The sequence below is a fragment of the Toxorhynchites rutilus genome, chromosome 3 (genome assembly GCF_029784135.1).
Source record: "Toxorhynchites rutilus septentrionalis strain SRP chromosome 3, ASM2978413v1, whole genome shotgun sequence".
NCBI classification, from domain to species: domain Eukaryota; kingdom Metazoa; phylum Arthropoda; class Insecta; order Diptera; family Culicidae; genus Toxorhynchites; species Toxorhynchites rutilus.
The window spans coordinates 131063840-131080246 of NC_073746.1; the positions used below are offsets into that span (position 1 = coordinate 131063840).

General features: G+C 38.2%; 1 protein-coding gene across 1 annotated transcript in view; it reads left to right on the forward strand.

The window, feature by feature from the left end:
• The first annotated feature begins 766 nt into the window (after window positions 1-766).
• LOC129775457 (fatty acid synthase) overlaps window positions 767-16407 on the forward strand; it is a 55534-nt gene continuing 39893 nt past the window's right edge. The window contains exons 1-2 of the mRNA XM_055780230.1: window positions 767-939; window positions 6405-6992. The gene's annotated coding sequence lies outside the window, so the exon portion shown is untranslated. The remainder of the gene's footprint in view (window positions 940-6404; window positions 6993-16407) is intronic.

Here is a 16407-nt window from a genome sequence, read left to right on the forward strand (position 1 = left end):
AATACATAAACAGCCGAAAAGACACATTTTTCAAAAATTCACGTTTTAGAGTTTGGTAAATATCAGGACGGCAATTCAGACTATGCCCCTTGATTTAAGTTCCGGAATACGATTTCTTTTTCAAATTATAATACAGCCGTCTGGAAGATAGGCTTAACAAACTAACCAGATAGGGCGATGGGGTCTCGGTCTATGGTTTACATCGAACCATCACGATTTTTTTTTTATCTGTATTATAGTGATTTTCAACTCATTTGGCTGGTTCGTCACTTGTACTTCCACATTTTTGGAAGAATGTCAGGAGTGAAAATTGAACTCGTAACCTTCAGCGTGAGAGGCATGGATGTTACCACTACGCCAGATCGCCTCCTCTGAACCATCACGGTCACATCACATGAGACAGGAAGTCTTTTTTTTTAGCAATTTTCCAAATTAATTGGCAAGCTGAACTTTCCGAAAAAAAAAATCATGGTAAAAAGTCTGTTTCTATTGTGTCTTTAGAGGAATTACTCAAAAAATCTCCCCCAATGCCGCTTATTTAGGGTCACGCACTTGTATTCGCAGCTGTATATAAACAGCGTCATACGCTCTCACATCTCGTATCGTATGATTTCCACTCATGGATATAAATTCTCTTCCTGCGAAAATCTCCCTTCCACACAACAACTCTCGCTCTCTTTCTCTTTTTTTCCGCACTGTGGGGGCGCCTTGGAGTGGCTGCCCACGACAGTTATTCCATACCACTATTCAGATATCAGTATCCGAGTGCGGTAGCGTGTCGTCTTCACGGTGGATTATCAAGTGCATTGAATAATTTTCTTCATCTGAACAAACTAAGCAATATTTTGGCGTGCTGTGTCATCAAGTCAAACAGATTCCTGCTAAAAGCGTTGCTTTGCAAAAAAAAAGCATCGATATCTGGAGAAAGAATCTTGGAAGGTATTTTGCGATTACAAACTCAATGAGGTGTGATTTAGTTGCAAATTTCAGCTTTGTTTAGTATGTGAAAAGTTTGTAAGGATAGATCGATATGGTAGATGGCACATCGAACCAGGACTTGCTGTTGACTAGACTCCCAGAATGAGCAAAACAGAACAAGCTTTTTTTTTCTTCCTACTACTCTGTTTGTAGTAGGAGAGAGGCTTGTGTCCTTAATTAAGCTTTGATAGTCAAGTATTTTTCTGTGTCGTGTGGAAAATATTTTTATTGAATTGTGGAATTGATTTTCCTGAACACATGTACACCTAAAGACTAAAGCCATCTAGTATATACACGGCAAATGTGATTTTCGGGTTTGTTTTGAATAATTTAGAATAGACAAGTAGATTTAGGATGTGTTCGATAGGTTTTTGTTCTCTCAATTGCTCAATTTTTTATTTGTAATTTCTATTTTCCTGTTTGTCTACCATTGCAATGTTAACAACTAGTTTACAAATGATTGCTGGTTGTGAAAACGGACCACGGTTCAGAATGAGTCAAAAACTAAGAACTAATTTCTGGCAGGGACAAAAGCTAAATTGTGTGATATAGTGTTTTTATTGTGCTCTTTCTTTGAAAGGATCGAGTAGGATTTTATTTAGAATGGGTTTGTTTGCTTGGGCCTATCGAATGTCTAGAGAAGTTGTAGTTTTGTTGTTTTTATGTTATTCCTAACTTCTTCGGGTAACATGTTGGCTTCTGGTGTGAACTTCTTTGCTAATCAGCTTTTGTGTAGTATTGTGAATAAGTTAGTGGTATTACTCTCGGTATAAAATAGAAAGATTTTTTTAAAATTATCACTTCTTTATAGCCCATTGTCTATTTTTTAATATTCGGCAATTGTAAAGCGGACATTGAAGATGGGTGTCAAAGTGAATCGGAATGCAACAGGCATAAAAAAGATCGTGGAATAAAATGGCAGCTGTGGTTGGTCAACAGAGAGTCCAAACTTTGAGGGTATCCGAAGAAAAAGTACTATAATAACAGGAAGGAGACGTTTCTGCAGGCACGACTATTGACGGAAGAGAATTCTTGAGGTCGAGCAGCGTTTCGTCTCAAACACTGTTGGGACCGAAAGGACACTTACTAAGTAGGAACACACAATAATACAACACGTGTCCACTAATCGTCAACAGCACACATTCCACTCAACTCGAATCTCACTAACTTAGGCTCAAAGGCTTCTAAGCTAGTTCATCTGATCACTGTCTGCGAGCGAGACTTTGTGGTTCCGTTCGAACCCGAATAACGAGTACCAGAAAAAACAGAGGAAAACAATCAAGGGCTGTTTGTTGTGATAGATAATTGCGAAAACGAAACGTAGTACTTTTATCAAAACTCGCCATCAATGACTTGCAAATAACATGCTTCTCTGTTTCATGAAATACATGTTTGATATAAAATCCAACATCCAACATCAAATGGACTAACAACGCTTATCACGATGTAATTATAGAACATATGGGAATTAAATTTTTCGCATTTTCCCATTTTCCTTTAGTGTTTTCCGAAAAAATTTCATTTGCCATGTTTGGTTGGTTGAAATATATATGTATTATATTTTTATGGGACCCCCATCCCCTTCCAGAGAAGGGAAGAGTGTCATACCATCATAGGAATATTAATTGTACTGTAAAATCCTCACATTCCAATTTTGGTTCCATTTGTTTGATCAGTTCTCGTGTTATGCAAAAATTTGAGTTTCATTTGTATGGCAACATGCAACAATAATTTAAGGTACAACGGGGCAAGTTGAAACGATTTTTTCGAAGTTCAACTTGAATGTTATCTTAAAAAATCACTAAAACACTAAATTGAAATCTGTTTGCAGAATATACAAGGTATAACAGGTGACTTTCGATAGAAAAAAAAATGAGTGGGTTATATCTATGATATAACCGCAAGGTTCACGAGGAACTACCTTAGCTTAGCAATCATTCGTTTGTATTGATTAAATTCTTGATTGAATGAAACAGTTTCCAAATTCAATTGAGTTCAATATATTTGCTCTGTGAGTGAAAAAAATGAACAAATGCCGTGTAAAGTCAATTCATTTATTGTGATTGATTGTTCTTCATTACAAGTAAATTTAATGACGGACCTTTTACGTTTGGTATGATGACTAGAACAAAATATATGTACGGAAGAATTATCAAACGTTTGATGAACCAGCCTAAGGCTGAAAATCTTTCCAATAAAGACAAAAAAAAATTATCAAACGATTATTTTATTTTACATTTCCCTCTGAAGTTTACATCCCAAAAGTGTACATACTTCTCGAATCTCGAATTTGCTTGAAACTGGGAAGTTCATTCGCTTCTAGTGGCTGCACGATTTTCCCAGGTTCCTAAGTTTAGAAGATCATGTTAGGACAGACATATTCCACTCTGCACAAAGGCAAGCGAGGACAAAAGTACTCGCAGTTTGCATTTATTTGCAGAGCCGATTTCCCCAGAAACCTCGGTTTTGAAGTCTGTGTTAGGGAAACACATTTCAATCGGAACAAAAATACCCCCGATTTGTATGAATTCGCAATGCCGATTTCCCCACGCTTCATGGATTTGAAGTCTGTGTTAGGGAAACACATTCCAGTCGGAACAAAAATACCCCCGACTTGCATGAATTTGAAATACCGATTTCTCCAGGCACCTTGGTTTAGAAATCTCTATTAGGGAACACATTTCGGTGGGAACAAAAGCTCCCCCTACTTTCGTGTGTTCTTTTTCTTCTTTTTGGCTTTAAGAGGGTTTAAACTTTTCAGTTCACTCGCCTCTAGGCTCTTTCGTGTGTTTGCAATGCCGATTTCGCTGCTTGGTTTTAAAGTCTGTGTTAGGGAACATTTTTCGATGAGCACAAAAGTCCCCCTACTTTCATGTATTTGCAATGCCGATTTCCCCAAGGCTGCTTGGTTTTGATGGCTGTGTTAGGGAAACCGTAAATCGGTCCAATCAAAACGATGCAGTTAGGGCGTTTAGATAACGCCTAATATTTTACAGTTATTCAATTGTTTATCTAATGAAAAACAACATTTTGTTAGTTGCGATAGATGCGTAGAAATATTCCCTATCAAGTGATGCAAACATCTCTCCTATCCAGTACGAAATGTTCGAGCTATAAGCATTCGAAATCTTTCATTTTTTCCTGCATGTTCTGTGTTTAGGTTTTCATTTTACCCTCCATATATTCCGGTTAGACGTAGTCCCACGTCAAAAAAGGGTTTCACACTGGATGTTTTGAAAAATACCCATTTTGAAAATGTTTAGTTCTCTAATGCATTGTTTCAACTTGTCCGTAGAGCGGGATAAGTTGGAATGCGGAACTATCATGAGTTTAATGTGCGGTTATGCTTCTCGAACTATCTTCAACTGATTTATGAAACACTTAATTGAATGAATGACATATGAACATTTGGAGAAAAGGGTTTTGGTACACTTGAGATGTGGGGGAGTAGTCTGATACACGCAAAATGGGCACTACAAACTAGGAATTAATATACGAAACAATAACATCAATAATACTATTTTGGACGCTTTAATGTCAGAGTAGAGAAAAAGGAGAAAGGAAGGAGGGTATGCCTTGTGGAAACTTGTTTAGAAATAAATCCAACTAAATTTTAACATTTTTATTAGGTGTTAGGTGTACCGGTAAGTTTCTTCTGTTTTACATCAGCTGGCGTAACTTGATTATTATTCCAGTGAATCCAATTTCCAGACATTCGTTGGAAAGCTACTGTCATTTCGCGCCTTTTTCAGTATATATATGTCAAAAAGTTGAAGGGTAAACAACATAGTTTTTTGCCACTTCGAATATGTCGAATTTCGTACCAACGATAGTGTTTTTGCGGGGAGTGTTACTTCATTACTTCAATATGAAGAAAAAAGCTGCGGAAAGTCATCGCATTTTGGTGACCATGCTCCAACTGAGCGAACGTGTCAGACGTGGTTTACACAGTTTGAAGTTTGCACAATGCTCGGCCGCATGTCGCGAAACCGGTCAAAACATACTTGGAAACGCTGAAAAGGGAGGTCCTATCTCTCCCGCCGTATTCTTCAGACATTGCTCCGTCCGATTACTACCTTTTTCGATCGATGCAACATGTCCTGGTTGACCAGCACTTCTCCAATTTTGATGAAGTCAAAAATTGGCCGACAAACACGAGAACCTCGGTTTTCTATCCATAGCTGCTGATAGACTCACCTCAATGAATCCACTGACTTCGGTGTTTTCTATGAAAATTCTTACGCCTCCCATAAACTGCAGGAACCTTGTTCCGTTTATGTGGCTGAGCTGTCAGCAGTCGACTTCGGATTGGGTATTATCTCCAACAAGCCTGCAGACCATTACTTTATTTTCTCGGATAGTCTCAGTTCGCTTTAGGCTTTAGGTTTAGTCGATGAAAACTAACATGCACCCATATTATTTCCTAATAAAATGGAGACAGCAAATGAATGTTCTGATTGAAAGATCTTATAAGATAACCTTTGTATGGGTCCCCTCTCATTGCTCAATTCCTGGTAATGAGAAGCTGGACACTCGCAAAGATGGGTGCCCAGGAAGGCAAATTGTTTGATAGAAAGATTCAATACGATGGGGTTTTTCAATTATTGCGTCAGAGTTCCGTTTTGAGTTGGTAAACCAATTGGGACAATTTTTTAAAAGCGTCATAACCTTGATGTGTCTCAACGATGAAAAATCCTCCAAAATGCATTAATCAAAGGCATCGAACATTTAATCTAAGCAGCGACTAAACAAAAGTTTATCTATCAGATAGAAGGGATGAATAAACGTTGACATCGGTGTTTCTGAGGAAGTATAGATGAAACAGAAAATGAGGATCGCGGCTATCTAAGATATCCCGGGGGTTGGGAGACGGGGGTGTCCGGTTGTTTACCTTGTGCCCTCATTGCTCTGGAAAGCTGAGAGTGAGCTGCATGGAACATAGAATTTTGTTCAATCGAGCATAAGTTGCTCCCAATGTGCGACTCAGCTGATGAAATGCAATGAATCACGTGTTCATCGTCGAATATGTATTATACACGAGTCCTGATTGTTCCACCGTACTGAAAAATTGCGTGAATTGGTAGCTCAGCTGAAATAATCGATTGGGATGAGAGATCTCCTGAACCTAAAGACCCTGCACATGCGCTTACGTCGATCGTCGTCATTGACATCACTCGGATGTTTGTCCTTGAAAAAAAAGTCTCAGTATTGCCAGCGGTCAGGCACTGTCATGTGGAGGAAGTGTTTGTGTTATTCCACTCCGCTGCAAGGCTTTATCAGCGAAATGCAATCACACTTATGCAATAGAAAGCTGAATCGAACGCTGAGATCTGTTATAATTCCGTTAGCGCTTCTATACTATTTTATATGAGACAGAAACAAGAACATGCAATTAAAATGCTTTTTTTCATTTCATTCCATTTCAGTAAATTTCGCAAATTTTCAAAGAAAGCATACAGAAACGCCGGCATCGTCTGGGACGGAAACCGCGTCAACAATAATTGAGAGCAGAGAACTGTAGAATTTGCACTAACGGAGATTGGTGTGAGTGCGGTGCGGAAAAGAGCATCAAAGCGGAAGAATCCCCTTGTCTCCTTCTCGGTTGGAAGTAAATAAGTACAACTCGGCTCCGTTGCGCAGATTTAGTTGGAAGCCGGGCTTCAACGCGTTCAGTTCTTATAGCGAATCCCCTAAAGCGCCGTGTTTTCCCTGTGAGCGATAGAAGGATATTTGTAAGGCGACTCAGCTTCCTTAGCTGGTCCTAGTGAGCGGGAGTGATCTGCAGATTTTAGTGAGAAGACGGACGGGTGATCCCCAAACACGAGTGATCAAGAAAAAGTGTCTCGGATAGAGTTTCGTGAATAATTGAACAACGATAGGAAGAACTCTGCCATTGGAAAACTACCAATTTTTATGAGAAGATATTCCATCAAGTGAACTTGAATACGAAATAACGTGAAAGTTTAGTTATTGGAATACGAAAACATCGTTAAAGAGCGTCTGTTAATTCAAAGGTAAGTTTCCTCCGTAAAACAATTCACGTTGCGCTCCAGATAAAACCAAAAATATTTTGCCAAATATGTTAGATCAAACTGTGATTATCCTGGACGGTGGAAAAAAATGAATATTCCTATATTGTGTAAAGCAGGAAAACGCTTCTCATTTGAGAGACTGGTCACGGTGGAGCGGAAACTTGATGTTGGTTTATTGACAAACTGGAAAAAAGTCTATGTAGTCACACACGTTACCTGAAGCGCATCCAATGTGTTTTGTAATTAACTCCCCAAAACAGAAAATACAACGAGAGCCATTTCCGAAATGTGCATTAATTGTTGAAAAAGTGAGATGAGAAAGTGATGAAAGCTAGCGGCCACACATTGAGCCACTATATGTAGTTTTTTTTGTTGGTCGTGCGGAAAATTTTACGCAATTATTCGTGTCTGCAGAAGTGGCCAGCTGGTCAAAAACATTCGTTACGATTCCTATTTGTCGCAAACCTCGGTGTGATTAAAGTATTATGTCTGCGCCCATCGCAATATTTTGTAACGATTCGATTTTGATACCGTCAGCTCAAAGCTTGTTCCAACGAACGCAGCTCATTCGGTTGACATGCATTTCCCCGCGATGTTTCATGGACAATGCGGACAATACACGTGAACTTGAGTCATTCTCGAGTTGTCATACGAGTGAAAAAGAATCAAGTGTAAACACACTCCAATCAGCAAATAGCATACACATGTAGGAATAACCGTGCGATTCGCAATTTGTTGATGTTTTGTACGCAAATCGATAAAACTACCGTGTGCATATTAGCCCCGATGCCTATCTATCTAAACGGTGACTCTGATAAGTGGCTTCGATGGACTAAGTGTGCTTTTTTTATCACGGAATTAATTGCTACTGCATTTATTTAAACAGGGATCGTAGTTCCGTGCCCTTCCTGCTAACAACGGGCCTCCTAACGACAGGCGCAGAAAACTCATGAACGGGTTATAATCGAGTTTGAGTTTTGTGCTAGGCAAACTTTACTCATCTTTTCACTTGATTATTTCATTGCTCCAAAAAAGGAATCTTATGTTGAACGCCGAATTCGTGCTAACATACAGTTTATAACATACCAACAGGAAGTTTATTCAGAAGAAGAGAAAGAAATGGTCATTTCGATAGCGAAATTTGTAGGTGCTGAAAAACGAACATTCGATGATTTGAATCTTATCTTGTTGTTCGTTAGTTTCATGTTGCAACAAGCAATGAATCATTTGCGTTCCCTAAGCATTCCTGGAGGTAGTCGGATAGGCCTATCTCGAACGACATCAACTCTGACAATCGTATACATTTCATTCGCTCCAGCAGTCTTAACAATGCCTTTTTCACCCAACTACGAGTGAATGTTCTCGTTGATTGATACGATCTAAAAAAGCAGACAATAATATGATACTCTTAGCTTCTATGTGATTAAGAAGATTATACTGTTGAACTGTTAACTTTTAGTGCAATTATTTAACGATATATGTAATGTACAATAAAATGGGAGCAATTTGTGATGTAGAATTAGGTCATTCAGCAAATCTCGCCAATTCGCCATGCGATTTTGCGTTGCCCTCCTGGAGGAACACAACATAATTGGCTGATTCTGGAACATGTAATCGAAGTATCGAAAAAAAAATTGATGCCAAGTGCCTTTAAATTGCATGAAACGTCTAGATCTACTAACTTCTTGATTTTTAATACGGGACTTCCTGAAATATTGATTTGCACGAGAAAATACAGGGTCTTTCAGATGCAACGCTCACGCAAAAAACAACGAACAGCTCCTTATAATTTTTTTTTCGCTCCGTCGATGGTAACACTGCTTTCCCTACTTCGGGACGATCATATTCGGCTGGTTTTTAGTGTCAAGATGTACAATTAACAAGAACGTGTATTTTTAGTGAAATCGTATTACTCGAGCAACCGAAGCCTTAATGAAACTTTGTCTTCTTATGGAAAGAATTTCAGCATTTCTCGTCGTCGATTACTTCCTCTGGGGGTGCGTGAAGGACCGTTGCTATGTTAATAGGCCACAAAATTCAGAGGAACTTAAAGAAGAAATAATGTGGAGGCGATCTGGCGTAGTGGTAACATCCATGCCTCTCACGCTAAAGATCACGAGTTCAATCCTCACTCCCGACATTCTTCCAAAAATGGAAGTAAAAGTGACGAACCAGCCAAATGAGTTGAAAGTCACTATAATACAGATAAAAAAAAGAAGAAGAAATAACTCGGATTTTCAACAGCATCGAAGTAGTAATGTTAAAGTTGTGTATGAAGAATTTTGTTCACCGTTTAAAACGCGTTATCGAAAAAGGGGTAATCACCTCGAAAATGTCCTAAAATAAGCTTTATTTTCGTTTTTAAAAATAAAGATCGGTTCACTTTTGTAGAAGTTACTAAAGTGTGTTGCGTGAGCGTTTAATCTGAAAGACCCCGTACCTTATGCAAAATTTTAGCTCAATCGGACATCATCTATAAAATTTGATTTTCTTGAAAACCGAAAAATCACCCAAGGGGGAGTACACAGCGGGCTCGAATACAAGCAAACCTGTTTTTGTGCGGTACCTTTTGGCGTGATTCCTCGTTTGTGCGACTTTCTTGGTTCACGCAAACTCATTGCACAAATAACAAATTCGCACCTAAACAGTCACACAAATGAGAAATCGCAGAAAAAGCAACCGCACAAAAACATGTTTGCCTGTATATACAGTCTCCGATTTATCGTGGAAATCTAATAAATTCTTAACTTTATTCTTAAAATATAATGAAATATCGCCATTCAAAATAAGTGTGAATGAATGTTCTCAACAACCTTCATTTAACCCGAAGCCGAGTAGGACACATTCTTTTCTTTCTGAGTGCCAATCTCAATGTTACGCAACCATGGCTAATCATTACGATCGGTGGAAGGATTTTCTATTAAAGTTTATCAGCTGTAATAATCATACTACAGGGAAACTTCGATATAACGTACCCTCGTTATAACGTACCCTCGATATAACGTACACCTTTTCAAAGTGTAAAGGAACATTTTTTTCAATATTTTTTTTCTGATAGAACAATTAATTATCTGTATTGTGATGCTAAAACAAGTTTTGTACCTTCAATCAATCTCGAAATACAGCTGGTTTTGTGATTCCAGATTCTAAATGAATCAAGCTCTAATCAACAGTACGAAGGGAAACATCATGAGAAAGGCTGGCTTCGTCTTCTGATTGAAGTTATTCATTAACTTGACTAAAACAGCAACACAATAATGTATTATAGACTACGTTTGTGAGTACTTTAATATGCTTCGATATAACGTACAATTCGATACAACGTACAATTTTGAAAGTGAAATGTACGTTATATCGAAGTTTACCTGTATTTGGAAAACGATTACCGAACGATTAAGGCAGTATTCTAGCCTAGAAATATGAATAAAAAATATGTTTTCTTCATATTTCTATAGTTTAGGCATTCAAGAATATACCCTGGAAAGGACTTATCTAAAATCCTATTATTTACCGAGTTAGAGCGATTTTAGTAATGTGGTATCTAACCTGGAACGGCTATAACTATGAACTTCAAACGTGTTTTTCTCGAAACTATTTTTTTTTCAAACTGGCGTACACGATATCTCAAGTTCTACTGAAGCGATGCATGTCGAAATACGAACCTCTAAAAATGTTTTTTTTTAATTTTACTATTTCTAAAAAATCGGGAAACGTAAGAAAAAACGTTTTAAACCGTATTTTGTTTTTCAAACGGCCGCCATTTTGTCAAAAAAATGTTTTTGACTTGTCCGAGGCTCATGCGATGGCGGCATCTTTACTGATTCAGAATCTGTTCGATTTTTTTGTTTCAGATAACCAGGAGGGCTGGAATCGTGTACGCCATGTCACAGCTTTTTAAGTACATCATTCATAGTTCAAAGCAAAAATTAACCGGCCAAATGCAATGCACCTGGTACACAACATTGATAAATTTTCGCACTGACCACAGCTCGAGTTTGGTGAGAGCTTGACTTAGTATCGTTCAGTCTGCGTCGGAGATGGATTCTCCAGCAGAAAGAAAATATGTGATATTTTACAATTTTCCATTCGTTCATGGGAAAGAAGCAAGTCAGGTAGCTGAAAATATGAATAATATTTGTGGTCCTGATACTGTAACAGCCAATCGCGTCCCATTTGGGGTTCGTTGGTTCCATTTCGTTAGTTTTGATTTTAAGATGCATCATGCTTTGATCGGCCAATGATCGAAAATATTGATAAAACAATGAAAATCGCCAAGTACGTAAAACACAAAACGTAAAAACAATAAAAAAATATACCTGATTGGATACTAAAACAAACTCGATATATAAATGCTACACGAGATAATGAAGGAAAACAGTGGGTCTTTTACAACAAACGGTTATCAAGCCAAAACGGAATTGACAGGGATTGACAGAAAATCATCTACTATGAGTTGCTTCCCTAATGCCAAATTCTTGATACAGAACTATATTGTCAATAAGTATAATAATTATAATATAATATAAATATAATAATATAATACAGTGGAATCCCGATTAACCACAAGCGGATTATTCGCGACAGCGAGTTCCATAGTAAAGTAAATTGTTTTGGTCATGGCTTTCACACTGGTGTACACTACCTTGTAGATGGATAGTTTAATGATTTTTGTGTTGATAAAACATAGTTTTCATGCTGAAATATCTTTTTTGAAATTTGGAACTCATTTCTAGTTCTTTATTGTGTTATCCGCGATTTCCGTTATTCGCGGTGAGCTAGTCCGATTATTCCGCGGATAATCGGGGTTCTACTGTAATTATATAATTATTGGTTGAAAAAATAGTTTCATAAGCTCAAAAACTACTTCGAAAGCAGACTACTGAAATCACTATAAATATAGCTACCTTCTTGAAATTTCATTGATGCGTCGGCTGGCCAACCTCTCTCAGTTTCTCTTCTTCTACCGTGTGGAACGGACATGTAAAATTGTTCGTTTGCCAATGCGGAGCGCAGGGATATGATATCGCACACATTTGCGCAGTCGACTAGGTGTGCCTGTGATGCAATCGTATACAAGTGCATGAAAAGTTTTTCGGTTCAGAGAAATCAAAACAGTTACCGATGCCAATTAAAGACAGAGGCATTAAGCGTTTAAAAATCACACGCAAATGGTCGTGGAGAAACTCGCCCACCAAATCCATTCGCACGAGTTTGTCAGCATCCAAAAAGGTGTAAAAGTTTCACCGTTACCCACGGCTTCCGCCACCAGAGGAGTGAAAAAGCTTCACTGCTACCGTTAGTAGCATTTCCAGTGTGTGTTTCCCGAGATTGCCTGGCTTTAGAAGATCTACGCTTCCAAAGTTACGCCTCGATGGTCTTACAGGAAGCCACTTACGCGACGGGTATATTTAAGAGGTTTTACACTTTGCGATTCATTCGCTTATATCTCCAAGTTTGAAGACACTAATCTATGCACCATCCACACCAAACGCGTTACAATCATGTTAGAGGACACCCAACAAGGTTGTAGAACCTAGGGGGAACGTAATTAAATTTCGATTTTCATTTAACTTTCTTATACTCGCGTATAAGTCTGTAAGACCTAGCATCAATGAGGTGGCTGAATTAAATGACTATTAAAACTGAATGAAGTTAAAGAAAAAATATTTTCTGGAGTTTCTTTCACTCAATTATATAGCGTTAACCCAAAAATGAACCAGAGTCACTATGCTACTTTTTTTTATTAGTTCTAAGAATCTTCGTCACGATTTCTTCGTCCCATGTTTTGTTTGGCAGGCCACAAACGTTTTTCTCTCAAAAACTTCTATGAAAGGATCATTTTGTGTGTTTCTCAATAAAACATTCGTTGCGAATCTCCTTACCCTCATTTTTGCCAGCTAAGTTAAGTTCGTTGCACATCTCTTAAGATGGCCGTATACCGTTTGTCCGGAGGTCAAATATTTGACACTTTTTGACAGATAAAGCTCGGTTTGAAAATTATACAAACATTATTATGTTTGTCACTCTTCAATTATCAAACAATATCAAACATCGGACAAAAAATACGACTTAAATATTTAAGGTAACCTAACTATGTAACAACAGGTTCGAAGAAGAAACCGAAAAAATATTTTAGGCATCCAATAACTGAATACAGTAATCATTCGAGAACTGAACCTGGTTTAATTGGTTATATACCATACCTATTGTCTGACAAAGATATAACTTGCGGGGGATGTACTTAACCAGTGACTGATAGGGTCACTGAACTAGATGTTGACATTAATTCTAGGCAAACGGTTGTTTTTAGAACTGGCGCCAAAATCAAGAATCGGCTTCAATGGGATCGTTGTCAGCTGAGTTCTGGGCAGATACTTCTAATGATGTTTTTTCAATTAATTTATTTATGGAAAATTTTCTAATGGTCTCCATGCTGAGGAACAAAATGTTTTTAATGTTTGAATAGAAATAGAAATTTTTGTATTCACTGTTTAAAGCAAAGACGACATTCCTATAAGCAGATAAATTGTAAAAAACCGATTGGTACCGATTGAATCAGTGGGCCGACCCCTACACCATTTGGAAAATCGATATTTTTATAAAGATCGCCCAATTCTAGTATGAGCACCCTTACAAGTCTAACTAATGGATAATTCTATTCTCCCCGCTCTCACATATTTGTCCTATACTAAATTATATACATTGTTTAACACTAATTCACAAGCCCCTTCCCCTTTTACTTGGGATATAATCTGTATGCAATCCTCAATAGTTTTTAATCATATTGCATGGTTAAATTTACAAATTGCGAAGCGACCTGCACGATCAATTTCGGAACAGACTCTTGAATTATTGTAAAATGTCATGCATTATATAAATGCGCTAAATCCCAAGTTCTTCTTCTTCTTGGCACTAACGTTTCTAGTGGATCTTGTGCCTTCTCAACGTAGGTATTACTGCATCATTTTTATTAATAGTACTTAGATGATATTGCCATGCCGATAATGTATTCTGGAATGGCAAGCTCTAGGATACGCGTGACCTCAGTCGGAAAAAATTTCTTCGTCGAAAAATCCTCCGGCCAGAACGGGAATCGAACGAACCATGATAATGTGTGACGGTAACCACTCGGCTACGGGTGCACCAATCTAATCCCAATCCCACGTTCTGGTTAGACTAATTTGTGCACCTCAAATTGTAAATTCTAAAACGAGCAATTAACCCTTTCGCTACGAGCGTCGTCTATAGACGACATCAGGGTGATACAGCACATCGATCACACCAGCGCGATATGCATACTTTTCGACGCAGTGCTCCGTTCAGCAGTAGCACTCCGACGGAGCACACTTCCGTAGTGAAAGGGTTAAAGTAGTAGTTATATACTGTTTGAGGATATACATACCATAATAGCAATAGTCCTACGTTAATCATGCGATCATATCACATATATCACCACTTCCTAGTTTTTGAAAATAGACTTTGACAGTGAAAATTGAATTTGACGGATTGTGTCACGAGCGCATTGTTGACGTAGGGCTACGAAATTATTTGATTCAATTCGCGATTTTATTTTGGGGATTCATAGATATTTTAGTAAAACGTAATTCTTAACTGTTGGAAAAAACATGCCTTCATCTAAGAGATATTACCAATCATCCAACTTAACAATTCTGAATTCGTAACACCTACGATATTGTGCAACTTGCTCAATGCTAATGCTAATGCTAATGCTAGATATTTTATAGAGGTAGCTGAGAATGGTTGATTCATGATTCATTCCTTCTCTCGTGAAAACAGTATACAATTTGTCCAAATGTGGAAAATGGTGTTCTTATACGCATTGCACTGAGTATGCCTCTTGATCGTTCTTCTACTTCTTAGTATCACTAGCTGATCCAGCGAACTTGGTCTCGCCTTAAACCGATTTTCGGATCGGTTTTCCATGTACGAAGAATTACTCCATGCGCTGCATCGGAATGGGTTTTGTTTCGAGTCGTCAGAGGGAGCGGATGCACCATAACTATCCAAAGAACAAATCGTAAGGTAAGCCTAAACTTCAATAGTTGAATCGATACTCATTGCACGGCAGAGGGGTGCATCCGGTGGAATCAGCTCGGAGTGATTTATTATCAGCCTGACGAACTCATCTGACAAAGTATCTTTCTATACGACAACGCTCGGCTAAATGATGCAAAAAGTGATTCCATTCACGTGCTTATCACTCTGGATATAATTTCAGAATGAAACGGAATTCGATGATGAACTTTTAAGAAGGAATTTATGATGACTTAGAAAAGGACTGATAATTGCGTGGTTTTGTAAGAAGTAGCTGCAGATGGTTAACCTTATAGTCTACAATTAAATTTTCAAAAAGAGCGAACCAAATGAAAACGTTTCGATGGGTCATTGAGTAATTTCACTACTCTGCTGAGCGTCCTATCGATATGTTGTAGTTTCTAACATAGTCATTTCACCACGAGTGAGACTCGATGTTGTAGGTGAAAGTGCTAATTCAACAGTCTTATCTTCGACGAGAATAACACTTAAACTATTCGTACGTCGCATCCCTTCTTTGTCACTGTAAAGTGACTAATCTGAACTGGAACTCATCACAAGCTGAACATGCGATTGCACCAAGGCGGGACCTCGGAACCCTCGGAACTTATTTGTACCCCCAATAGATGGTCAATAATCTTTCATTGTGATTTCAAATTTGGACTAGATGTTCATGATTATATGTTTCCGTTGGAATTCCAGCTTTCGTCACGAGAAAAGGGTCAATTTTCTTGAATCAAAATTCTGTTCAATATATAGAATTATCGAGATAGGAGAGCCATTGATGAGCTAGAGAATGCGAAGACAGTTGCTAATTATTTGGTACAATTCTCGGTGAAACACGCTATGCACGAACACCAACACGTTGTATTTTCACCATCATTCCGCTGGTGGCGTGATGTTACGCCGCTCAGAGAGGAATGAGTAACACAACAAACGAAACACACCTTTCACTACCCATCTCTCTTCTCGCGAAATCGAAATAGGATTGTCTCCGCTGGATCAAGCAAGTTTCAACCAAAAATCAAATGCACACTTGCTGCAGATTGACTGAGATGAGAACTCTGACATATGCTTTTAGCTTTATTTGAATATTATAAGCAAAATATCTTTATAAAAGCTGCGCATAAGGAAATGGTTTAGCGCGAATCTGTAAAGCCGGGTTCAGACGGTGCGAGTAAGCATACGAGTCGGTCTAGTCAGTTACTGCAGTGCAGCTACTCACACCGTGTGAACACATCATGCCAGTTATTGTCATGTGTGATCCGGCGTGCGAGCTACTTCAAAGTTTTTTGAATTTACTCGCACTTGCATGCTTCACAACGTCAAAAACAGAATTTAG